At 43.1% G+C, this 27,977-nt stretch overlaps 1 long non-coding RNA gene across 2 annotated transcripts in view; it reads right to left on the bottom strand.

Moving 5' to 3' along the window:
• LOC123381819 overlaps positions 1 to 27,977 on the bottom strand; it is an 81,711-nt gene that overhangs the window by 25,482 nt on the left and 28,252 nt on the right. The gene's annotated exons all lie outside the window — the stretch shown is intronic.

Raw genomic sequence — 27,977 nt, forward strand, 5'->3', positions numbered from 1 at the left:
ATTTAGGAATCTTTCAGTTGCAAATGGTCTCGCCCAAGCAAACTCACCCCACCCTTTGATGGAGGGGGTTCACTCGACTGGAAAACCTATGACGCTTCAGGTATGGTTGGATACAATGCTGCAATTACATTCCCAGAGCTCCAGCTCTCTATCTTTCTGCTTTGCTTGGCTTTATTTTGCGTGCAGGCTTTTTCAAGTTACATTTGATTGCTGGCAACTCCAGATCTTCACCCTTGCTTAGCCACCCACAAGAAGAAAAAGGACTTCTCTTGGGGGTGCCTGGCTGGCTCAGTTGGTAGAGCATACAACTCTTGGTTTCAAGGTTGTGAGTTTGAGCCCCACACTAGGTACAGAGATCACTTAAAAATAAAAGCTTTAAAAAAAAAAAAAAAGAACCTCTCCCCATATCCATACACCTATTTAAAAAAGAGGCTGTTGGGCCTTGCTTGAGATATGTGCCAGTAGGGTACTGTGGTCAGTCTTGCCCATGTCAGCAGCCCAGCCCTGTGACCAGGGATCAGTGCCATCATGAATGATAGCTCAATAGCAATGATGCAGCAGGGGACTAGGATTTCCTCCAAGGAAAGGATGCTAGCAGACAAAAACATCATGTCCAGAACACTCGATGTTCGGTAATCTAAAACATTTTTATATTCAAATAAACCCACCGTGGGGTGGGGTACATGGTTTACTTTTTTCTGATAATAGAACTTTGATGAAAAGTTTGAGGAACACTGATCAATATACAAGCTTTTTAAAACCCACAGCTACTGTGTGGCAGTAGGTGTGACTGTATTTATCACGCTGGATGGCTGTGCCTTCCAGAGGGAAGGCTGGCACTGTGGATGTTGTAAAATTAAAGGGTGTGTTTCCAATTTCCTGGACAGCATCAATCTCCTTGCTCCATGGATCACACAGACCTGAACTGTTGACTCGCGTAATAAGAGCCATTCATGGGTGCTGCCACCCATCTTCACCCCAGTGGAATGGACACCCTAGAAAGTGATAGGAGGGTAGGAGATAGGACTGGAGAAATAACAGGAAAATATGCAGAAGTATGAAAGAGAATTGGCATGGAGGAACACATTGCTCTAGTCAGCACACAAGGTATCCCGCTGCCGACCTGCCCATGCTTGACATGCATAGCACCAGACCCACCACGGTTTCATGCTCTCCACATAAAGGTAAAACCAGAATGAAGGAGTAGCAAATGCTATCAGTGCCCCACCTTTATCCCTTTGCCTTACCGCTTCTAATCCAGGACTACCAGACTTCTAATCTCCAGCACCGACATTTCCTTGCCTTATTGGTACTCCCTGGCTACTGCTAGTGTGTCTGGCTAGTAATGCCTGGGTATCATTTCTCCTGTGGCGGCCCTTAGCCAGTGACTGACCGGCAAGAGCTGAAGAAATACACCAGCTCCTCATCTCTTGGATGGGATTCCTCTGAGGTGCATTCTACACTGGCTCTCAGACTCGCCTAGTGGGATTAAGTTCCAGTTGTTGTTCACAGTAGTAGCTGGCTTGGTAACACATCTTTTATTGTCTGCTCTTCCTTCCTTGCATCACTCCCTCCCACACTTCTATCACTTAAATAAACTACTGGCACTTGCACTTTTATCTCAGTGTCAACTTGTGGGGGAACCCAAACCAAGATGGAGCTTCCTGGTAAAGTCTTGGGATCTTTCCTTAGACCGGGGGAGACTTTCTGTCATTTTGGATGGGAAGAGTGGGCCTATTATGCCAATATCCACTAATGTCTCTGTAGATTCATTTGGTTATTAACCCTCAAGATATTAGGCTGATTCTGAGGTTACAGAACCACTGGAGAGCCAATATGACCCCATAACACCTCTGTTGGTTAATTATTATTGCACAACAGTAATCCACCATAATAATAATAATCCCTTGTTATTACAGTTCATGCACCTAGGAGTTTGGGTTGGCTGATCTAGACTGGGCTTGCTCATGCAGGCACAGTCAGTTGGGGTGCTCTGGTAGGCTGAGCTTAGCAGGGCAACTCTGCTCCATGTGTCTTTCCTTGCACCCTGGGACCAGGCAGCCAGCTTGGGCACATTCTTTTCTTGGCAGTGGCAGAGTAGAAGAGTAACGTGCCCAACTGAGTGCTTTTCTAAGCCTCTATTTGCATTGTGCATATGAGTGTTTCTTTGACAAATGTAAATCAAATGGCCAAACCCCGAGTCAAAGGGCAGGAAAATCTATTCTTCCCCTTTTGGGGGAAATCTGCAAAGTCACAGGACAAAGGGTATGAGAGAGGAAAGAATGAGGAATTGAGACCAAATCTACTCAGCACCTAAGCATTTGTCCTAAGTCCACTTTTCTACTTGTCTGTCCCTGGGAAAGTTGTGCAGGAAATACTTGGCTGTCATCAACTTTAGTAACATGTAAATTATGTTCTGACTTGCCTCTTTTTCTTAAAGAATTTTATATGTATTTTTCTCTTATGCAATAAACCTGTTTTTATAATTTAAAAAGAATCCAATAAAGGTGCTCATCTGAGCTTGCCTTAGTACTGAACTAATGAATTTGAAGTGAAGTGTGCATTTCAATAGCTGAAGCATGAAAGGAACAACCAATTAGCAACCAGGAGCACAGCTTTAAGACAACACACAAATTTCCAGAGGTGTTTAATTGGAGGATTCCTTTTCATGAGGATTCAGACAGCCTTACTTCTTAAACTTGACACAGACCATCCTCAGGCCTTCCCCAGACATGCTGAAATGGCAGTGGTATGGAAACACCTATCATCAGTATTCATGTTAGTCTTTTTTTGTGTTCTCTGTCCATCAGAGGAAGGAAAAAAAAAAAGTTTTATGACTCACTGTTTTTCAAGGATGCTGCTTCCTCTGCAGTTTTTAAAGTTGTTTTTGGATAAGATTTTCACCTTGTTTATATACTGCCCACTGAAGTTCTTTTTATATCCCAGGTTTGTACGTTTAAGGGCCCATTAGCAAACTTCATAATACGATTTTCTGCCTCTCAATAGTCTGGTGCTTTGAAACTGACTTGATAGACCAAAGAGAAAGAAAGGTGGCTAGATTTAGCCAGTGCCATTAAAAACAATCCTATTGTTTGACCCATTCCTCTGATGATAACCATTTATGATAGTTCTGTTTCCTTAGATCTGCCTTTTGGGATGGCCTTTGGCCATTTCTGAAGTGGTAAGTTTCTGAGATTCTCTGGGGAATTGTCCCATAATATGTGGGAGCCCAGGAAGGAATTTTACAGTAATTCTGCTACAGTGAAACATTTGCCTCCAGGCCAGAATCAAAAATAGCAGCTGGAAGGACATTTGGAAAGGGGGGCGCGGTGTGGGAGTGCAAGAGAGGTGGAGAGGGAGAGCTTTTCACATTTGGATAAAAACATTAGCAAAAACACTAGGCAAAACTGAGACAGGGCTGGCATCTTTTACCCTTGAAACCATCCCATCTCCTCGGGCCTGGCTCTCCAAGCCAGTGATTTCAGTGCCGAGAGGGCTGACCGGGGTCAGTGCACTGCGCTTGGCAATAGACAGTGGGCACCAAGATTCCTGGATGTTGACCAGCAGCACTGGCTTCTCTTCTACCACACCAAGAAGCACAGAGAGACTGCTGCTCCTCCCACAGCAAGTTAGCATCCAAAATGTAGACCAGTTTCCTGGAGTAACTAGAAATTGAATGACTAATTTCAGCCCTCTGAAAACTTTGGGGAAGAAATGCTCCAACTTTACCAATAAGCGTCACTGCAATAAAGGACACAGATTATAGAAGGGTTGCACAAGAGCCCAGGAGAAATAAACAAAGGAATGTAAAGGAGGAATAGGAACATCTACATAATCATGATAAAAGAGACTGTGGCAGCCAGTTTGCAAAGATGGCCTCCAGTGAACCACGCATCTCGTTACTGTATTAGTGTCCTTGTAAATTTCCTCCCTTGAATCTGAGCTGCCTTGTGACCTGGGACTATTAGAATATGGCTTAAATGACACTGTGGGGCTTCTAAGTCTACGTCATAAGCAGCCTTGCAGCTGCTGCCTGGATTTCTTAGGCAAAAGGAGATTCCTCTGGGACACTCCCTCTCAAACCCAGCCACCAAGCTGTGAAGACCCAAAGGTAGACACTCTAGTGGGTGGCCCAGCTCTACTCCGCCCCCAGCATCAGAGGATTCTGAAGCCAGTCATTTCAGAGGACTCCAGCTGCCACTTGACTGCAACCACATGAAACATCCCAAGAAAAACTGCTCAACCGAGACTACTGAACACACTGAACAGGAGATAATAATGTTGTTGTTTTAAGCCTATTGTTGGTTTGTAATCCAGCAATAGGTAACTGGAACAGAAGTTATACATTTACACACATGGCCGTATACATTTATGGAAGGAAGTATCAATTGATGGATTAGCTGAATGGCTTTTTATTTACTCATTTATTCATTTACGCAACAAATATCTATCGAGCCTACATGTGCCAGGCACTGTGCTAGTCTCTGGGAACACAGTGGTAAAAAAATTAATTATGTCTCTGTCTCCAAAGAGCCTATAGTGGGGATGAGGGCTAGACAATAAACAAGCACACACATACTTGTAAGATTATAAGTTACATCAAGTTTTATGATAAAAAAAAGACCTTGGTCCTATGCCAGAACAAGACAGGGAGACCCAACTTAGCCTGAGTGATCAGGAAAGGTCCCTATGAGGTGATGATTTTGACGTGGGTATCTGACATATAAGAAGGAGCTAGCCCTGCTAGGGGTTGGTATTGCAAAGAGCTTTCTAGAATAAGGGAATGATGAGGGCCCTAAAGTAGGAAGGAGCTTGGGGCATGGGGAGGAATGAGAGAAAGCCAGCATGGTTGGGCTGGAGGAATTCTCAGGGGGAGAGAGGCGGTAGAGGGAGACCTGGGTCACAGTAGGCAGGCTTGTAGGAGTTTGGATTATCTCCTAAATGCAATGGGAAACCCTTAAAGGCTTTTAAACAGGAGTGACAAGATCCAATTTACATTTTAAAAAGGTCACACAGGCAGCCTGGTAGATAACAGATTAGAAGGGGGCAAGAGGGGAATCAGGGAGGCCATCATCTGAGTGAGAGGATAGGGGCCTGGGACACTCAGCCCTAAGAGGCACCACGTGGCACCTGCTTCCCGCCCTGTCACTGGGGCCGCTGCTCCTCAAACAGCCCCAGCAACATTTGTTCTAAGGCAGTTGCTCCATGGAGTGTACGTCTGATTGATGACAAAAGCCACAGAACCACCAATTCTTATTCAGAGAATCTAAATTGTTTCAGCCAGTGCAAACACTACCCTTGTTTCAGCTTGACAGAGATGAACCATGCTTACAGCCAACCCACCCCAGTGGCCTCCTCACCCACCTCTCTCTAGCACACCATCATTTTACATAAGACACCACCCCAGGGATGGCTGTGGGTGTGGGGCTGTAGGATGTAGGAACATCACTATCCCCCATAGCAAATCCTGTATCTTGGGACTCTTGAGGTCTGTGGGGCCAATCCATTTGGTTGACCAGATTTACTGCCTGGATGACGCCGTGTTTCCCGACCACGTTGCTTATTATAACCAGCAGATACTGGGTCCATGTGTTGTTGTTACAGTAGTTGTGAACAAAAGGAAACCTGAGTAACTAAAGCCTACAGTAGCCATAGGCTAGAGAAAACCTGTCAATAGTCATTATTCCCCAAGATCATCATTACAAAGGTATTTAGCTCAGCATGTTCAGCTTCCCTCTGACTTTCTCAGGATTTATAGATTGTACTTTCATAGAAACTGCCAGACACATTTCTGACACCCCACTCCCACCCACCCACGTATAGCCAAGTGTGTGTGGCAGGCACTGAACTGAGCCTTCAGGGGAACAGATCCTGTTGCCTGTCCCCAACCCTCCCCTGGTCTTTGCACCCCCCCCCCCACAAACCCCTGCCGGTCTCCCACCTCCCCCAGCACCATCTGCCCACTGCCTGCCATAAGTCTGGGAGTCAGCCTTGACCTTGTCCTTCCCTCTTCCTCCCAACACTCACAGAATACCCTTCCAAACCATTCACTTTGTTCCCTCTGCCCAGGGAGTTCAGGACGCCCACAGCAGCAGCAGCCACCGCCGCCTCCGCCACATCTCCAGTGTCTGCATCCAGACTCCTCCCACCCAAAATCTGAGGCCTCCTGTTAACTCCACCCCCTGCTCCCACCTCCTCCTTTATGCAGCAGCAATACCCATCAACAGTCCCACAACTCTGCTTTCTCCCAACACTGGGCCTTCCCGTATGCCAAGGAGTCAGCAAGCTAGGATCTGTGGGTTTGCTGCCTGTTTTGTAACTAAAGTTCTTTTGGAACACCTCCATACACATTCACTTATGTGTTGTCTACAATACAACATGCAACATGCAATACTCAGCAGCAGAGTAGTGGCAACAGAGACTCTATGGCCTGCAATGCCTCAAATATTTACTCTCTGGCTCCCTATAGAAAAGCTTTGCTCTTCTTGCTATAGACCATTCCTTCTACCTGGAACTCTCCTCTCCTTATGTTCTTTTGCCTCGTCCATACCTTCTCTCCCTTCACCTGGTTAATACCTACTTATCCTTTAGCTGTAAGCCTAGTGATAATTTCCTCCAGAAAGTCCTCCCTGACCACACCCCATCTCATTTATAGGTTTTTCTAGCACTCTGGTGTTGTATCACAATAACTACATACATGCACCAGTTTCTCCCACAAGCCTTGAGGAGCTGGAGGCTGGGTCTATCTTACAGGCCTGCTTCTCCGTTTGTGGGCTGTGAGGCAAGAGTATAAATAAAGTCCCAGTTTCCATTTGTTTAAATATTTAAGCGTTATAAACTATATTATAAACTACAAGCTAACACAGTTAAAGAATAGGTCTTTATAATCTTACTCTGACAAGCAGTCCTTCATATGCAGTAAAAAATATATGTAAAGCTAGGATTCTGAGGGGATTAAAAGTTGGCAAAGTATTAGAGGCAATTATCGTGTCTGAGGGTTCCCCTAATAGACTAGTGCTGTTTAGCTGAGCCATGAAAAATGACACACAAGAACTAGCGTATATATACATATATATTTTTAAAGATTTTTTTTCTTTTTAAGCAGTCTCTACACCCAACATGGGACTCAAACTTGCAACCCCGAAATCAAGAGTCTCACGCTCCACCAACTGAGACAGCCAGCAGCCCCAGAACTAGCGTATATTTTATAAAGTTTATTTTTCTGGTCTTGGTTTCAGTTTAACTTCTGTTACCATAACCTGATTTTTACATAATGTATGTTCATTTGCTCATAATCTAAAGTATTAGAAATAAAAATTGTGGGGCACCTATGTGGGTGGCTCAGGCAGTTAAGCAACTGACTCTTTCTAAAATTAATTAATTAATCTATTTATCTGAAAGAGAGGGAGAGACAAAAGAATATTAAGAAGGCTCCATGCTCAGCACGGAAAGCGACGTGGGGCTCGATCCCATGACCCTGGGATCATGACCTGAGTTGAAATGAAAAGACATTCAATTGACTGAGCCACTGGGTGCCCCAAGTGTCTGACGCTTGATTTCAGCTCAGGTCATAATCTCACAGTCAAGGGATCAGGACTGAACCCTGTGTTAGGCTCTGTGCTCAGTGTGGAGGCTGCCTAAGATTCTTTCTCTCCCTCTTTCTCTCCCCCTCCCCTGTGCATGCTTGTGTTCTCGCTCTCTCTCAAAAAAAAAAAATAAATAAAAATAAATAAATAAATAAAAAATAAAAATAAATTTAAAAAATTGTCTTTAAAGTACAAATTTGGGTTAATTTCAAAAAACATTTGAAATTGAAAATAAAAGAAAATTGAAATAAAATTGAAATAAAAGTTGAAGATTTTTGAAATTGAAAAAAAAGCAAAACATGATTATATGTGCTATTCTTCTAAATTGTTAAAAACTATATCTTAAGGGGCAATACAATTAATTAAAATTGTTCAAAGCTACATTTTTTAAATTTTTTTTTTTTTTTTGAGAGAGAGAGAGAGTGTGTATGAGTGAGACAGGGTCAGAGACAGAGGGACACACAGAAACTGAAGCAGGCCTTAGGCTCTGAGCTGTCAGCACAGAGCCCAATACGGGGCTCGAACCCACAAACCACAAGATCATGACCTGAGCTGAAGTGGAACACTTAACTGACTGAGCCACCTAGGTGCCCCCAAAGCTACATTTTAAATTTAATTTCATAAAAATAATGAAATCTTACTAAGTACATATGAATAAAAGGATTCCAATGCTAGCGTGCAATGTCTACTAGTTAAGAAATGGTATCAGTTTTCATATGCTGTAACTAGACCTACACATGCACAAATAGGAATGGTTTAATACAGTTAATATAACACTCTTTCATAAGTACCCTCAGAACTAGGACTTAAAATAATATGAAGGGTGGAGAGCCTGGGTGGCTCAGTCAGTTAAGCATCCAACTTCGGCTCAGTCACGATCTTGCCACCTGTGAGTTCGAGCCCCACATCAGGCTCTGGGCCGACAGCTCAGAGCCTGGAGCCTGCTTTGGATTCTGTGATTCCCTCTCTCTCTGCCCCTCCCCTGCTTGCACACTCTCACTCTCGCTCAAAAATAAATATTAAAAATAAATAAAAGAATATGAAGGGAAGCAAGGAAGTGGACCTTCAGCCCCACTGGGAAATCGTTTCTACAACTATCTATTGCATTGATGCCTGAAGGAGGTTTCGACAACTTATTTGCTTTTTCTCTTACCGAAGCCCTTCCACTGCTCAAACAGGCTGAAGAAGTATCTTCCTCTGACATTAGCAGTGGCACAAGCCACATCTTTGTGGCATTGACCCGTTGTCTTTAGTCTTTTTAGTCTTAAGGACACACACTGCCAGGGATGCAGCAAATAGTTTTCATGAGGGCCAAATGGCGTGAGCTGCAAGAATAGTTGCTCAGAGTGATAGGTCATGCTGTGCCAATGCTGAGCACTGGGGCCCAAGGGACAGAAGCAGAACATAACCCTTTGTGTTTGGTTGTGTGTGTGTCTGTAAGATGCATAGCCCTCTATGGTAGGGGCCCCTCTCGCTTGAGTGTAAGGGTAATATAGCCCTTATCCATTGTTGTAGCCCTACTTCTTACCATACAGTCTGACACACAGCAGAGCTCAGTAAGGGCTGACTTAGGTACACTGCAAAGGATTTTTATTGTTTTGGACCAATGAGGCACTAATCTATAAATGACTGGTCTCTGGCTTAACCATCATTAGTGTAGCCATCTACTGGAGCAGGGATCGGCAAACCTTTTCTTTAAAGGGCCAGATAGTAAATAGTTTAGGTTCTGTGGGCTATATCCCCTCTGTTGCAAATATTCGACTCTGCTCTTTTCATACCAAAGCAGCCATAGGCTATGTACACACACACACACGTGACCGTACTCCAATAAGACTTTATAAAAACAGGTGGTAAGCCAGATCTGGCCAGTGGGCTGCTGTTTGCCAACCCTCATACTAGAGTATAGGGGGAAAGGGACAGTGCTGATGGAGAGGACGCAGAGTTGGAAAATACTTAGGAAGTGAGATTATCAGGAGATGACTGCTAAGGGCATGGCCTACCTACCCTGCTGGCCTTAATTACTCTGGCATGGTAGTGGAAGTCTCAGCTGAAAGTGCCAAGGGATGATCAAGGCATCCTCTAGGCTGGCTTTCCTTCATCTGGGCGGTTCCTCTCTGCTTCCCTGGTTTGTCACCTCGACTATTGGTCTTCCTATAGAGATCAGTTTTCTGTCTAGCTCAGTGCTTCTCCAGCCTGAGTGTGTATTAGAATCACCCAGGGAGTTGATGAGAAAGACCTGTCCGGACTCTCCCAGGGGTAGTAATTTGCTTGGGCTGTCATAACAAAATATAACAGGGGCGCCTGGGTGGCTCAGTTGGTTAAACAAGCGTCCGGTTCTTGATTTCAGCTCAGGTCATGATCTCACAGTTCATAAGTTCGAGCCCTGCATTGGGCTCTGAGCTGACCGGGTGGAGCCTGCTTGGGATTGATTCGTTCTCTCCCTCTTTCTCTGCCCCTTTCCCGCTCACTCTCTCAAAATAAAATTTTTAGGAAAGTTACTATAGACTGGGTGGCTTAAACAGAAATTTATTTTCTCATAGTTCTGGAGGCTAAGAGTCCAAGATCAAGGTACTGTCGAGGTTGGTTTCTGATGCAGCCTTTCTCCGTGGTTTGCTAATGGCCACCTTCGTGCTGTCCTCACATGGCCTTTTCTCTGTGCAAGTACTGGCAGAGAGAGCAAACTCTGGTGTCTTTAAGGACACCAGTCCTATCAGATTAGGGCCCCACTCTTATGACCTCATTTAACCTTAATTACCTCTTTACAGCCTGTATCTCCAAATATAGGCACATTCTGAGTTAGAGCTTCAACACAGGAATTGTTGGGGTGGGGGAGAGAGGGGCGCAATTCACTCCTGCAATACTGGGATTTATAAGAAATATATATTTGGCCCACCGCTCCTGGCATGTAGCTCCTCACACCCTTGCAAAGAGCCTCTTTGTAAAGGGGCACCTTTTGTTACAATATTTAGTTTTTCCTCAGTTCCTGAAATAGCTTCCGAGCAGAAAGTGAGTGTCTTTTGTTATTCATAACAAGCCCCTTTCAACCACACTGAGTTTATGTTAATGAGGTGACTTTTGGAAAGCCCCTAAGGATGGGGGCTGGTTGCCAGGGGAACCAACCAAGATTAGAGGGTTGGAACTTTCAGTCTCCCATCTCCACCCCCACACAGTCTCTGGGTAGGGGAGAGGGGCTAGAGACTGATTAAATCATCGTCCGCTCATGATTGAACTCGGTCATGTCTACGTAGTGAACCCTCCATAAAAATCCAAAAGGATAGGGTCTGGAGAGCTTCTGGGTTGATGAATAAGTAGGCATCCATGTGCTGGGAGGGTCACAAACTCCAAATTTCACTGGGACCGAAGGTCCAGTGCTCAGGACCCTTCTAGACCTTGCTCTACGTATCGTTTCATTTGGCTGTTCTCATCGGGGTCCTTTACTGTTCCTTGTAATAAGCCAGTCATCTAGCAAGTAACCTGGTTTCCTGTGTTCTGTGAACCACCCTAGCCAATTTGTCAAACCTGAAGAGGGGAGTCTGTAAGTTCAGATTTATAACCAATCTGTCAGAAGCACAAGGTGACAATTTGGACTTGAATCTGAAGTAGGGAGGAGGCAGTCCTGCAGGCCTGAACCCTTAGCTTGTGGCATGGAATACCATCTCCAGCGTCAGAATGGAGTGAAATTGTAGGACATGCACCTGGGAATACAAAATTGCTTGCTGTGTGTAAAACCTACACATCTGGTGTCAAAAGTGGTGTGATAGTATCGAGAGTAAAGACACAGACACATAGGAGATGCATTTTTCCTTTAGAAGTCCACAATACCAGATCTGGAGACTAACTGGTTTCAGATGGGGTCCAGGTACACAGATAATTCTAATGCTCAGTTCAACTGAGAAGCCATTTAGAGGGTTGGCTTTTTTTTTTTTTTTAATGCTTATTTACTTATTTTGAGAGAGAGACAAAGTACGAGTTGGGGAGGGGTAGAGAGAGAGGAAGAGAGAATGCCAAGCAGACTCCACACTGCCTCACGCGGGGCTTGATCCCATGAACCGTGAGATCATGACCTGAGCTGAAATCAGGAGTTAGACGCTCAACTGACTGAGCCAACCAGGTGCCGCAAGAAGCCATTTTGTACCTGGCAGTGAAGGATAGGTTAAAGAGGGTCAGAAATGGAAACCTGGAAGAATTTTAGCACTTAAAGGTAGACAAAGTTTCTAGTGAACAAGACTAACAAGGAGCCATTTGTATTAGTTGAAAACTAGAGGGGGCAGTGTCTGGGTGGCTCAGTCAGTTAAGTGTCTGACTCTTGATTTTGGCTCAGGTCATGATCTCACAGTTTGTAGATCTGAGCCCCGCATCGAGCTCTGAGCTGACAGTGTGCAGTCTGCTTGGGATTCTCGCACTCTCCCTGTCCCCTGCTTGCTCGCTCTCAAAAAATAAAAATAAACTAAAAAAAAAATTTTTTTTTCTAAACTAGAGAGTATATAAAGGAGGAGAAAATTATAAAACATAAGCAAGAAACTAGGTTTAAAAAAAAAATCTCAAGTATCTCCAGGATTTGACAATTAGCAGGCAAGGACAAACTTCAGGAGATGTTTGGGGGTGTGTGGATACCAGCCTCAGTTTGTCCCTGTTCTGAGCCCTGGAGGGTCCACCCGTATGGGCAAGACCAGTGGATTTCCTGGCTCTTGGCTTCAAGTCAGATTTGGCCAAAGGGGAATATTAACAGGAAATCAGGAGAGAGGAGAGAAAGGTCGAGGTATTGATCCCCTCATGTGGGTCAGCACAGGCTGGCTGCATGCCTTATGAAGGCCATCACTCTTGTTGGTGGTCCTCTCCATACAGTACTCTCTCTCAGCCTGTGCTCCTCTACAGGAACCTTCTGCTTTTCCTGCAGGCCTAGGGTAATGACAGCTTCCTGCTGTTACCAGCCCCTGGGGTGCCACACTATTCTTTTGGCTACAGTATCCTGTCAGCATCTTTGTAAATAGTCGCTATGTTAAACTCTCCTCAAATTACCCCATTTGCGCCCTTTGTTTCCTGCTAGGATCCTGACTGATGCAGGACACAATCCAGACTGCAGTGGACAGGGGAATGAGTGGGAGATTGCAGAATGTACGGAATATGTTATTTTGAAAAGTACCATAGAAAAGTACAGATAATGTAAAACTACGTGCCACCAGAATGAAAAAAAACATTTTATCATTTTCAGATTAAAAAAATAGACGAAGTTTCTTTTGTTTTCCATGTCAATCCCTATCTCCTCTCTTTAAGAAAAAAATTTTTTAATGTTTATTTACTTTTGAGAGAGAGAGCGAGCAAGAGAGAGGGAGAGCTCGAGCAGGGGAGTGGCAGAGGGAGACACAGAATCTGAAGTAGGCTCCAGGCTCCAAGAGGTCAGCCCAGAGCTGAGGCTCGAACCCACGAACTAGGAGATCATGACCTAAGCCAAGGTCTCATGAGCCGAAGTCAGATGCTTAACCGACGACTGAGCCACCCAGTCACCCCTCCTCATCTCTTCTCGTAACAGAGGCCACTGCTCTCATGAATTAGGTATGAAACCTTCTAGCCCTCAAAAAACCCAAAAACTTTACTATTTGTATGTGTGTTTTAGAATTTACCTAAATGCTGCCATACTGTATATATCACCCAGCAGATCCTTTCTTTTCTCACAAATACATCTTTGAGAAGGATCCATATTGTTTTAACTGTTGCTTAGTATTTTTATATATATTCTCCTGTTCATGGACATTTTTATGATTCCAGTTTATCTACTATTAAACAATACTAAAATGAACATCTTTGTACCTTTCTCCTGATAGAAGGTAAATTGCTGATCATAGGGTTTATATATTTAACTTTACTGGGTTTTACCAAATGGACACCTTTCCCAAGCTCCCGAAAGTAGTTCTACAAACTCCTATAAGCAGTGAGTGCAAATTCAGGTCTCTTCACTTCATGGTTAACATCTTAAGTTGTCAGAGTTTGTGATTTTTGAAACTCTGATAATGGTAAAGTCAGTATACAAAAACCAATATACAACCGTTGCTATTAGATGTAAGTTATTTTCAGAGTGGGCCATACATGCACACGGTATGAAATCCAGAAGGTACAAGAGCATACGTAGTGGAGAGGGACTCTTCCCCAACTCCTGTCTCTTAGCCACCAGAACTCCGCCCAGTTAGTGGTTTGTGTTCTTCAGATACATTCTGTAAATGTGTGTCATAACACTAATTGTTTATATTACGCTTCTTTTGCTTCAGTAGATTCTACAGTTTTATAGATTCAATGTTAACTGTGTTCATTTTTATCATAAGCCCAGTTTCCTCAGATCCTGCAAACACAGGTTCGGGTGACAACTTGAAGAACCCCCAAACCTGGAAATCAACGACTCACCACCTCCAAAGATGCCATCACAACTGTTCCGAGGGGCTTAGAGAGCCTCTCTATGAAATTCTACAGTCCTAGGGTTACCAATGGAAGCTTGTAGACTAGGTTCTTTTATCAGGGAAACAATCACCACTGTATTTCCAACAGGAAGGGTTTTAGCACAGGGAATTAGAGGCTTTCACAACCCTAAGAAAGCTACAGGAGAAATGGAGGCTAGGAACCCTTTCAGGGAATCTGGAAGTGCACAGATCACAAGGAAACCACTGCTACTGATCTCAGCTGCCTGTAGGGAGGATCCTCAGAACACTTAAAAGCTGGAGGCAAAAGTCCCCCACCACCCGTTCCATCTGCTGCTGCCCATACTTCTGCCCATAAGATCCTCCAGAAAACAATGGCTTCTCTTTCTCTTCCTCTACCAAATATCATGTAAGTGCCTCTCATTGGTGGAGTCTAAGCAGACCATCTTCTCTTGTGGAAAAGGAAGAGCCAGTGCTCAGAAAGGCAAATAGGATACCAAGTATCCACAAATGGCAACTGGCATGGTTCCCAATGAACTCCCTCCCTCTATACATGGGTAATAACTCAACTTTGTAATATTACATTCTGTCCTTCATAGGGGCAGACACCAGGAGAATTTGTAGGACAGCTATAATTTAGGTCATAGATTTTATATAGGCCAACAACGATTAAGCACCTATTTTCTCTTCCAAATGGCCCAGGAGGGGACAAAGATTTGGGGAAGAATAACAGAAAAGGAAAGACAAGACCTGGTTCCTGTTCTTAAGGAAACAGCATTCATTCAACAAACTTTGACTGAGAACCTACTATGTATTTCAGAACCCCTAGGAAAGCAGAACTTGATAGGGACACATAAATATGTAATCAAAGGATAAAAATCTGCATAGGAATGATAAAAAAATTCAGGGTAGAGATTTCTTATGGGTAGGAAGAGACAACTATAACTGTGCAAGTGAGATTTTAAACTGGATAGAGTAGGGGTACCTAGGTGGTTCAGGTGGTTAAGTGTCTAACTCTTGGTTTCTGCTCAGGTCATGCAGGATCTCACAGTTTTTGAGTTTGAGCCTTGCATCAAGCATCTGTGCTGACAGTGCAGAGCCTGCTTGGGATTCTCAATCTCCTCCTGTCTCAAAAAAAAACATAAAAAAATAAACTGGATGGAGTATACACATTTGTGTTTTCCCTCTAGTTTTTCCTGTGGCTGAAATATTTCATAAAAAAAACTAGGTGTCTGTCCTTGGGAAATTTTTTTTTTTAAAGACTTCACTTTTTTAGTTTGTTTTGAGAGAGAGAGAGAGAGAGAGAGAGAGAGCGAGCGAGCGCGGGCACATGAGCAGGGGAGAGACAGAAGGAGAGAGAATCTTAAGCAGGTGCCATGCTGAGCATGCTGAGCTCAATCCCACAACTCTGGACCATGACCTGAGCCAAAATTAAGAGTCGGATGCTCAAGCAACTGAGTCACTCAAATGCCCCAAAGACAGATTATTTATCTATCTGTTGAGACACAGACAGACACAGACAGACACAGACAGACACAGACAGACACAGACAGACACAGACAGACACAGACAGACACAGACAGACACAGACAGACACAGACAGACACAGACAGACACAGACAGACACAGACAGACACAGACAGACACAGACAGAGAATCCCAAGCAGACTCTGCACTTTCAGCATGGAGCTCCATGCAGGGCTTGAATCCATGAACCATGAGATCATGACTTAAGTTGAAATCAAGAGTCTGATGCTTAACCAACACAACCAGAACCACCCAATGCCCCTCAAAGACTTTTTTTAAAGTAATCTCTACATCCAACATGGGGCTTGAGATCAAGAGTCACATGTTCCAACAACTGAGCCAGACAGGTGCCCCAAGGAACTTATGTTGTAATGGGAAAGGTCTCTCTCACATAAACACATGTAGACACATACACACACGTAAAATCAACTAACAATGTCAGAAATTGACATGGGGCTGAGATGCTCTCTTGGGTAGGAGAGCTTTCTGAATACCAATCTTTGTGGAGTTAATCAACTAGGTGAAGTAGTGAAATTATACATGAACTCTGCAACAAAAGATAAATTTAGCATTGGCATAAAATGTTAAAAAAAATTTTAAAGTTATTTTTGAGAGACAGAGAGAGACAGAGCATGAGAAGAAGAGGGGCAGAGAGAGAGAGACAGAGACAGACATAGAATCTGAAGCAGGCTCCAGGTTCTGAGCTGTCAGCACAGAGCCCAAGGCAGGACTCGAACCCTTGAACTGTGAGATCATGACCTGAGCCGAAGTTGGACACTTCACCAACTGAGCCACCCAGGTGTCCTGACAAACTTTTTTTTTTTTTTAAATCAAGGTGATCACACTTAAAATGTTTCTTGCTTTGGGAGGTGAGACAGAATGAAACTTAAGGTCCACCTCATGCTGACTTTCTATGAATCTACATTAAACAGAACACTCTATAGACCAAAGAAATAAGTGTAAAGGGGTAGGAGGTAGAGCGGTAGGCAGCAGGTGGTGAAGGACAGGTGAGTTTTGAGGCAGGCTTTGGTAGGTAGAAAAAGGATAAGGAGATGTAAGGAGCGCAGCAAAAAGAAAGGGAAAGAAAAAGAGAAAAAGAAGGCGAACACTAAAAATTCATTTGCAGTTAAAGCTATAGAAGTCCTAGAAAGCTCAAAGCATAAGACATGTTCCCTGGCCTCAAAATCCTAAGTATTTGCCCAAAGGCATGGACTGCCTAGAATAATACTGTGTTATGTGCTTTGCAAGGATGGTCTCTGTTAATTCACACGCTAACACGCTAATCAAGTGACCACTTCTGAGTCCATATTCAGGTGAGGAAACTGAGGCACAGAGCAGTTCCAGAACTCACCACCCTCCACCAAGAAGGGGAGCCAAGTTTGTCAGCACTATTCTTTTTTTTTTTTTTTTCAACGTTTATTTATTTTTGGGACAGAGAGAGACAGAGCATGAACGGGGGAGGGGCAGAGAGAGAGGGAGACACAGAATCGGAAACAGGCTCCAGGCTCTGAGCCATCAGCCCAGAGCCCGACGCGGGGCTCGAACTCCCGGACCGTGAGATCGTGACCTGGCTGAAGTCGGACGCTTAACTGACTGCGCCACCCAGGGGCCCCAGCACTATTCTTAACCGCTGCCCCCTCCAGGTCAGAAAGACTTTGATGGATGATGGAACTGAGGAGGTGTGGAAAGATTTGTCTCTAGAAGGTAGAAACCTAACTCATTCATTCCTCAGCCTCCTCCCCGGGTCCCAAAGATTTATTTTCTGACTCTGTGCTATTTTAAGTCACATTTCCTTATCCTCCTGCCCTCTCTAATCCCCTTTTCTCCATGCTCATGGTCTCTCTCTGTCCCTCTCCTCTCCCAAAGCCTCTCCAAGGCAATACATATATACCAAACAGTAAGCTAGGCTTTTAGTTTTCCAAATGGTCTTCAGTCTCTGGGTCTATGTTTGGAGGAGATGTAATAGACAATCTCTAGAGAGCCTTTCAGACTGTCATTTTCCCCCTCTGTCCTGCATCATTCCCATCAGCTTGGAAACATAGTTTAGTACTCTCAGCTTTTTGTAGAAAAGTCTTTTTTAAACACCTGTGCTTGACCCCACATACTCTTGTGACCCTATTTCTCTACTCCCCACTTACAGTATCTTATAAGAAGTTGTCTGTAGCCACTGTCTTCATTTCTCACCTCTCTTCAACCCACTTTACTGGCTCCTGTCCCGCTCTCTATGCTGATAACTCCCAAATTTATATTTACAGCCCCAACCTTCCTTCTTAACCAGCTGCCTACTTCACATCTAATTTGGATGTTTAATTTCCAAATTAACATGCCCCAAGGCAAACCCTGGTTTTCCCAGCCTGATCTATTCTCCCAGCTTTCCCGATCTAGCAAATAACTTTAACAAGAGCCCAAGCTAGGCGTGTGGGGCTCGCTCATCCCCCCTCATTAAATCCACCACTGAGTGCTATCCACTCTCCTCTACCTCCAGAATATCCCAAATCTGCCTGCTTCTCTCCATCTTTATCCTTATCCAAGCCATCATCATCCCTCACCAGCGTTACTGTTATAGCCACTTTATATAATCCATTCTCCACATGGTAGCCACAGTAATATTTTAAAGTGCAAGTCAGATAATACCATGCCTCCACTTAAAACGCTTTGAGGTCTTTCCATTACATTTAGCATTAAATCTGGCCTTCAAGGCTTTACACGATCAGGTTTCTGGTCCTCCCTGACTGGATCATCCCTTCCCCTGCTCTCCCAAGCCATACATGCCATCTTTGTTTGTTGAGCATATTAAGTTTTGGAGTTTCTGCACTATTTTCTCCCTCTTCCTAGAATATAAATTCCCTTGATCTGCCATTACTGGCTTCCTCCCAATATTTGGGTCTCAATTCAAATGTCACTTTCTTGGAGTAGCCTTTCCGCGTGACCCAGTTTAAAATACTCATTTACTGTCACCCTGCCCTATTTTCATATTTGACCTTGCTACTCCCTAATGCTCCATTTCCGTGTGAGTCAATCCACATTAGAATGCAAGCTGTTAGGACCTTGGATTTCTTTTGTTTTGCCACATGCTTAGCACATAGTAGGCACTCAAATATTTATTTAATAAATTAGTGAAAGATAAGATCCTTGAAATATGAGACTATTAGGACTCAAACTTTTTTTTTTTAAATGTCTATTTTGGGAGACAAAGAGCATGTGAACAGGGGAAGGGCAGAGAGGGAGGGAGAGAGAGAATCCAAAGCAGACTCTGTGATGCCAGCACAGAGCTCAACACCAGGCTCCATCTCAACAACAGGGAGATCATGAGCTGAGCCGATATCAAGAGTCAGATGCTTAAAAAACTGAGCCATCCACGTGCCCCGACTCAAACTTCTTTATAACTTTTCCCAACTGCCTAGGGACATTGTTGCACCTCGTACGAGCTCTCAAAATGCTGATGAAAATAGACAACACATCTACCTTAAAAGTTCTAGCAACAAAGGGAAAGTGAAGACCTTAATGTAGGCTTCATTTTATTTTTTAAATTTTTTTTTCAACGTTTATTTATTTTTTTGGGGACAGAGAGAGATAGAGCATGAACGGGGGAGGGGCAGAGAGAGAGGGAGACACAGAATCAGAAACAGGCTCCAGGCTCTGAGCCATCAGCCCAGAGCCCGACGCGGGGCTCGAACTCACGGACCGCGAGATCATGACCTGGCTGAAGTCGGACGCTTAACCGACTGCACCACCCAGGCGCCCCTGGGCTTCATTTTAATGAAAATTTCTGATGAGAATTTGATGTGATAAATAAAAGTGATACTAACTGCAATCCCCCTGTACATGGCAACTTTTTCTAGGTTTGGAGTTCAGGTCTTAGAAACAGTAAGTGGTTGGTAAGTCCCAAAGACAAAGCATTCCTTAACCGCCTTCATCTGTTACCCTCGCCCTCCTTTCTCCTCTAACCTGTGAGGGACAGGAGCAAGGACTATTTAAGAATTCTTCTCTTCAGGGGCACCTGGGTGGCTCAGTTGGTTAAGTGTCCGACCTCGGCTCAGGTCACAATCTCACCGTTTGTGAGTTTGAGCCCCGGATCAGGCTCTGTGCTGACAGCTCAGAGCATGGAGCCTGCCTTAGATTCTGTTTCCCTCTCTCTCTTCCCCTCTCCCGCTTGCACTCTGTCTCTCTCGCTCTCAAAAATAAAGAAACATTTAAAAAAAATTAAAAACAAATTCTTCTCTTCCATCAGGTAACAATGTCAATAATTCCACGCCCTGGAGAATGTCAGGGTTTCAGAGTCTATATTATGAAACACTTTTTTAAAGTGGGTTATAGGCACTTTTCTATCCACTCTGTAGAACTCTCATAGGTTGTGTAATGCCTCACGAAGGGCCTGAATGCTCACCACCCACATCTCCAGTCTAAAACTAGGTTAGGAGTAAAATGAAAACTCTGCAGGAGAAAAAAAAAAAAACAAAAAAAAACAAAACACATTTCCTCCTGCTCCTCATAAAGTCCTCAGCTCAATTCATATCTTACAGCCATGGAAATCCAGAGCATGTAAAGAGGTCAAGAACCTAAATAATTACTCAGCCACTAATGAACAGTAGCAAACACTACCTTTGAAATTGTGGAAATTCTCATTTCCACACTGAAGCCAAGAGAACATGGCCATGACCAGCAGGCAAGAAGACTGAAGAGATACTTTCCTTATTTACCGGGTAGTTCTTGCCCTACTTCATTCAGAACAATACCAACCTGCCACACCTGGGGTTCAGGTAATTTTGAGGAGGAGGGGTAGGATGGAATGGAGAGACTTTATCTAGTCTGGGAAAGTGCCCAAGTGAAAACAATTGCATACCGAGTCATTTTCCCACAAGGCTGGCAGAGGTCTCCATAGATTGTCAAGCTTCAACCACTCTGTAAACTCTAAGATCACTTTAAGGCCCTACTGTCTTCCTCCTCTGGGGAGAAGTCTTCACTCTAAGAGGTTAGCCTGGGAAGATATGGTTATCTTCAAACTGCAACAAAGCCCCTAGTCCTCCCATAGTTCCTGCACTCCACCCTAATTGAGTTTAGGAAACTGATAAGGCAGCTGTGAAAATAGAGTGCAAAACATTCTCTTCCATTCAAGGCAGCTGGCATCGTTTGCACTTTTTACAAAGGGGGCCAGGAGGCGGTTATTTTCCATTTTTAAAAATGGTTATGGATCAAAACACAACTAAGCAACCACACTTGGATTGCATAGTCAATTTGTCCACTCATTAGTGCATATGTAGCTCATGATTATGCATATATTTAGAGCTTTGTGTGATCAATATTTTAAAATGCCCACAAAAGTAGAGAGAATGTCAATGAACTCCATGTATTTGACACCTAGCTCCAGTGGTTATCCACAAAAATCCATTCCATGTTAATGCTCTTACAACAAAACACAACATCTTGCTGTGAGAATGAGCCCATGTGTCTCACTGGGTACAACATTTAATTTGTTCTGATACATAATAACTTCTTTAGAGTTTTGGGGCAGAAGAGTAAAACTTCACAAATTCTGACTAATTGGCTATAACTCTGTCCAAATTATTGAAAAAACTGCATTATGCAATTTTTTAAAGGCAGTTTTATCACTTCCAAGTTAAAGAGGATCACAGAAGCATTGCCAAGGAGAGGTCCTATCAGCTTTGCTTTAATGAACACATGCAAATGGTAACTGTAAAATTATTAATTTTCTTTGCATGCAGATAGGTGCTTCAAAGTAACATAAGACGTATTAATCAGCTCATACTGTCATAGCAAAACAACACACACCAGCTGGCTTAAACAACATTGATTAATTTTCTCACAGTTCTGGAGACTGGAAGTCCGAAATCAGAGTGCCATGGCGGTCAGGGTTCTGGTGAGAATGCTCTTCGTGGCTTACAAACGGCCACCTCCCACCGGGTCCTCCCAAGGCAGAGAGAGCAAGCAAGCAAGCGCTCTGGTAACCCTTCTTATAAGGACACTAATCACATCATGAGGGCTCCACCCCCATGACCTCATCTAAACCTAATTGCCTCTGAAAGGCCCACCTCCAAAAACCACCACATTGCGGGTTGGGACTTGAGTACGAATCTGAAGTGTGGGGAGGGATGACAGGTGCACAATTTGGTCCACGGTAAAAAAAAAAAAAAAAAAAAAAAAAAAAAAAAAAAAAGTTTTCTTTTCTTTACAAATTATAATTATGTAGACATTATGTATTTGTCTAGCACACCCTTTTTATTGATGGTGCAAATACAAACTTCAGAACAATTGATAGCATCACAAATTCCGTATTGGATACATTTTATTGACTAGGTTTTACAGTATATGAAATAACTATCCAGTAAGTGCCTGCCAAACTGACACTCTTCTCTTTGCCCATACATGTTCCCCTAAATAAACTGATAAGGGACAAGAAGTGACAAGGAATGGATAGGCTTCCTGAGTCTGCCCCTGGTCCTGAAGGTGGAGGCAGGGTAGGGAAGACACGGTACCTTTTACAACGGACTGGTTTTGGGTTTACAGAATTAATTATCAAAGTTTACGTAATAAAACTCAAGTACATACTAAGATTTTCTAAAAGTAATCTAGATTTAAGTCTTGCTTATGTTTTTTTTTAATGTTTATTTATTTAATTTAAGAGAGAAAGCATGTGAGTGGGGGAAGGGCAGAGAGCGAGGGAGAGAGAGAATCCCAAGCAGGCTCTGCACCACCAGCGCAGAGCCCGAATGTGGGGATGGAACTCACGAACCATGAGATCATGACCTAAATTGAAATTGAGAGTCAGATGCTTAGCTTACTGAACCACCCAGGTGCCCTTTGCTTGTGTTTTTCTAAAGATCAGCTATTTTTTTATTGACAAAAGTGAGGATGCCTACCAGGAGACCTGGAAAAAATCCAGACCCTTAAAATTCCCCTTGAGTTTTCAAGTGGCTAATTCATTATTCCGCTCCTGTCCCACCGATGCCCAGCTGTTGGCGGCTGAACTCTCTCATAAAGGTGACGCCACTAGAGAAGTGAGGTCATGGTTGCGGAGCACTGTTGAGAGCTCACCTTGGGATGAAATGGGGCATCAATGTGCTTCATAAGACCTCTCTGACTGGAGATGAAAATGCTTTGGGGACTTGGGGCCAAACCTCATGAATTAAGAGTAAAAAAAAAAAAAAGGTACTTTGTGAAGGTATCTGAGTTGCCAACACACTGAGATAACTTAAGAGTGATCTGTAACTGACCACAGTGAAATTTTGTCTTGACATTTTCCTGGAAGCTAGAAGTAAATATTGAAAATCAGAAAGCTGGGGTCCCTGGGTGACTCAGTTGGTTAAGTGTCTGACTTCGGCTCAGGTCAGCATCTCACAGTCCATAGGTTCGAGCCCCGAGTTGCACTCGTGCTGACAGCTCAGAGCCTGGAGCCTGCTTCAGATTCTGTGTCTCCCTCTCTCTCTCTCTGCCCCTCCCCTGCTCACATTCTGTCTCTCAAAAATGAATAAATGGTAAAAAAATTTTTTTTAATTAAAAAAAAAGAAAATCAGAATGCTTAGTTTGAGGAATAGCAACAAATTAACTGAAATATGGCTCATTATGACATATAACCTTATTATACCTGATAATATTATTATGTAATAATAGTATACCTAAGATTATTGCTTGTGAGGCTTGGGAGTTCAGGAAGCTCTGAGTTCAAATTCTGACTTTAGTAGCTATGTGACCTCAGGCTAATTCCTAGGCCTCCTCACTTTTTGTTTTTGTTTTTTCAACTCCTTAAAACACACCTACCACCACATACCTTCATTAAGTAATTGTAAGGAATAAATAGTAAATGTAAATAGCTTGGCATAGTATCTGGTATAGAGTAAGAGCCAAATAAATGGTGACTACTATTATTAGCATAGCATAATTTAACTTCAACAGTTTTAATTAACTACACTCACACAATTTGAGTGAAAGATTGCTTTACTTACTTATCTCAACAATCAGAAACACCTTCTCAAGGGAGGGGAGGTAGATTTTTAAAACTCTTGTCAGTGGTAGTTTGTATATCTTTGGAGTATTTTAAAAGATGGTAACCAGTTTTTGTTTGTTTGTTTGTATGTTTGTTTGTTTATTTAGCACTTTATAGTATCCTGGTTCATAGGATTTTGGTAGCTTATTTGCCACTTACATAGCAGCTGTGTCTTAAGTCTGACTCTGCAGAAAATAGTAGGAATATTCAACAAGCAGTTTTCAGAAATAAGAGGTAAGACATTCAGCCAAGATTCTGGGGATACATATACAGTGCAACAACATACATAAAGGGTCTCAATGTAATACAAAATGCCACTCAAAATAAGAGTTTACTGGGGCGCCTGGGTGGCGCAGTCGGTTAAGCGTCCGACTTCAGCCAGGTCACGATCTCGCGGTCCGTGAGTTCGAGCCCCGCGTCGGGCTCTGGGCTGATGGCTCAGAGCCTGGAGCCTGTTTCCGATTCTGTGTCTCCCTCTCTCTCTGCCCCTCCCTCGTTCATGCTCTCTCTCTCTCTCTCTCTCTCTCTGTCCCAAAAATAAATAAAAGTTGGAAAAAAAAATGTTTAAAAAAAAAAAAATAAGAGTTTACTTCCCCAGTGGTATAGGAGTCACCCAAGCGGGCTTCTCTATTGCAATCACAGTAGAAAGACCAGCTTGAGCTGATTGTAGCCCTGGGGTGCACCCGATGAGATAGTCCAGCCTAGATGCGCCTCTGTTTCTCATTTATGGTGAGGAAAGCAGTGTTTGTCTCAGGGACTGTGAACTCTGCCTGTAGATGTCAAGGGGAAGGCTGGAGTCCGAAGACTATGTGAGGAGACAGGGAGTCTTTTAAGAAAATATTGTGAGGTGGTAATATGAAAATGATGCTCTTGAGTCCTATTTCCCATCAGTGAGGTGCTTGAGAATAGTTGGTCTGATTAAGACAGAGAAAAAATATCCATGTGCCAGAAAAAGAAAAGTGGGTCTTGCCTTGTGGTCTCCTTGCTTACAGCAAATTTTTTTTTTTTTTTTTTTTTTTTGTCTATTAAGAGCTACATAAGGGAGGTGCAAAATTCTGTATCTATGAATGGTGTAAATCAAGTTTCACTAATTGAATTCTAAAACAAGGGGGTGATTAGAAAATTGTGGGGTAAAATGTTTCATCAGTGTGAAGCCTTGTCAGCTGCTGCAGTTGGTATACTAATATATCCCTGGGTACAGCTATGGCGTACTAGTGACAGGAGTGTTCTAGTTAATCTGGGTTTGATAGAATACTGATAATCATGCATGCTCAGTGGGCCTGGGACTGTGTGTTTCAGGTGATGTGTTCAGGCTCCTTCATCCTGAAGGTTTTCACAGTGTTTCTCAATCTCGGTTTCTCAATGATGACCTCTTCTAAAGAGGAATGAAAATTCTCCACTGGTCCTTACATTTATCCAAATCACCCTTAGCATGTTATCTTCATGTAACAAAAATAAAACTAGGTACAAACTCCTAATATTTATAGTTCTTATGAACCAAATACTTTTCCAGATTGAATTTAAATAAAACTATCAAGCCAGTGATATCTAAATTGACAATATTAGTTTAATGAGATAGATATTATTTTGCTAAAACTATATAACTAATTATAAAGTAAGCATGCTACTTATTGCCACAGGGCAGGTTCTTTTGATTTCAGTGCATTTGTAATGGCAATTTTTCTTTATTTGAACCATTAGATTACCTTCCTTAATACAGTGGTAATACATCATTCGCATACTAAGGCCAACTCTATTCTTTCCTCATTTGCCTAGGACAACTAGAGAATGCTACATTGTGCCAATTTGATCACAAACACAAAGCAAACACGAGGAGGGGGCCTGGGTGGCTCAGTTGGTTAAGCGTCCGACTTCAGCTCAGATCATGATCTCGCGGTTTGTGGGTTCAAGCCCTGCATTGGGCTCTGTGATGACATCTCAGCCTGGAGCCTGCTTTGGATTCTCCCTCTCTCTCTGCTCCTCCCCTGCTGGCACTCTGTCTCTGTCTCTCAAAAATAAATAAACATTAAAAAAATTTTTTAAATAAAAACAAAGCAAACATGAACAAAACTATAGTACTCAGTTATAAAGTGGTCATTTTATTTTTAATGAAAATGTTCTGTATCTGCACTATCCAATGCCACTTGTGGCTACTGAGCACTTGAAGGGGACTAGAGTAAGCCAGGGACAGAATTTTTAATGAATTTCCACTCAAACAGCCAAATGTGGCTAGTGGCTACTGCTGGCCAGTGCAGAAGACTAGCTCACACATTTACTATACAGTTTTTTAGATTATCATCAGAATGGAATCACTAGCTGTGTGAGTAGGGCAACGTATTTAATCTCTCTAAACCTCACCGCCTTCACCTATAAACTGGGGATGAGGGGTGCCCGGGTGGCTTAGTCAGTTAAGTGTCTGACCTCAGTTCGGGTCATGATCTTGTATTTTGTAAGTTCAAGCCCCACATCAGGCTCACTGCTGTCAGCACAGAGCCCCCCTCTCCTGCTGCCCATTCCCTGCTCATTCTCTCCCTCTAAACAAATAAATAAACTTAAAAAAAACAACAACAACAACACCTGGGGAGGAGATAGAACACATTTAATCACTTATTGCAGTGCTAAGTGTAAAGAAACAACGCTCAACCCTTAGGGATGAGAGTAGGCAAAAGGCTGGGAGGAAGGTTTGCCCCTTTTTCATAGTTTCCATCACTGCCCTCTCAAGTCACCCCTGGTTGTACTTACTCTTTGAAATGCACAATTAATATTTTCTCCATTTTATGTGAAGTGCCAATAAAGCATATTTAGCTAAGTGCTATTTTTATTAATCTATGACAGGCAAACTAAGTAAAAACAGTGTGATTGCTATGAAAAAATAGCTTTGATTAGTCACCTGCCTTCCACTTAGATTGTCCCCCTGAGCCCCTCCTATATGGAAATTCTGGAGCTGCCAGTGATCTTGAACAATTGTCACAGGTGCATCAACTAGGCCTCATTTTTATTTCTCTGGAAAACAGTAAGCCTAAACCCCCTTCAGGGTATAGTGGACCATAATGAAACTGGTTACGTCACACTACTTACTGCCTCTGTTGCTGTTCCTGCAGGGGATGCTCTTCCAATCCCCAGGCCCAACTTATACCCCATTTGCATCTGGCAAACATTTAGCCTCATTTTCCAGAACCTGCTCAAATTTCACATCCTTTATGGAGCCTTTCCAAACCCTTCCAGATAAAGTTTATCTCCTTTATCCCCTGTCCTCACCCTGTACTTTACACAGACTTGAATCATAGCAACCACGTTTTTCACATTTATTTTACATTTATTTTTACCTTCTGCTGTTGGCTGAATTGTTTTCTCCTCCAAAAATGTGTTTAACTTCCAGTACCTCGGATTATGACCTTATTTGAAAATAGGGTCATTTGGGGTGCCTGGTGGCCCAGTTGGTTGAGTGTCCAACTTTGGCTCAGGTCATAGTCTTGCCGTTCGTGGGTTCAAGCCCCGTGTCGGGCTGTGTGCTGACAGCTTAGAGCCTGGAGCTGCTTCAGATTCTGTGTCTCCCTCTCTCTCTGTCCCCTTCCCCGCTCATGCCCTCTGTCTCTCTCTCAAAAATAAATAAACATTAAAAAAGAAAGAAAGAAAGAAAGAAAGAAAGAAAGAAAGAAAGAAAGAAAGAAAGAAAGAAAGAAAGAAAACAGGCTCATTGCAGATGAAATGAGTTAAGAGAAGATGACGTCATACTAGAGTATAGTGGAGTATATTGAATTGTTATGACCAGTATCCTTTTAAGAAGAGGAAAAGAGAGACACACGAGGGGAGAATGTCATGTGATGACAAAGGCAGAAAATTAAGCAGTGGAGCTATAAGCCAAGCAATGGCAAGGATGGCAGGCAAGCCACCAGGAGCTAAGAAAAGGCAAGGAAAGATTCTCTTCTACAGGCTTCAGAGGGAGCGGGGCCCTGCCGACACCTTGATTTCAGACCCAGCTGCAGAACTGTGAGACGATACATTTGTTTTTTGGAGCCACTCAGTTTGCAGTACTTTGTTACGGCAAACCTAGGAAACGAGTACATAAAATCATAAGCTCCTTGAGGACAGGGACCTTGCTTGATTTATGTGTCCTTTAGAGCTGTCACAGTGTGTCTGAAACAACATGTTGGACGGATAAACCTAAGAACACACTACCTATTCCTTTGTCTTAAGCTGGTCTCAAATTGGAAATGCAGAAAAATCATTTTAAATAAATCCAGTGCTGTGGCATATGGCCATACAGGCTTGTGTGATGTGGTGACCTTCAATTATTTATTATTGTATAACTTAATCTACATAAGGAAAGTCAATTGAACAGCGAAACTCCATGCCATCTGTTAGAAAAACGACCACTATTGTGAGGTTCAGCTCTTACTTTGCCCAATAGCAGAAAACCATAAATAATTATCCTCTAGATCAGGGCCTGGTAAA

This window comes from Felis catus, chromosome E1 (assembly GCF_018350175.1).
Source record: "Felis catus isolate Fca126 chromosome E1, F.catus_Fca126_mat1.0, whole genome shotgun sequence".
NCBI classification, from domain to species: domain Eukaryota; kingdom Metazoa; phylum Chordata; class Mammalia; order Carnivora; family Felidae; genus Felis; species Felis catus.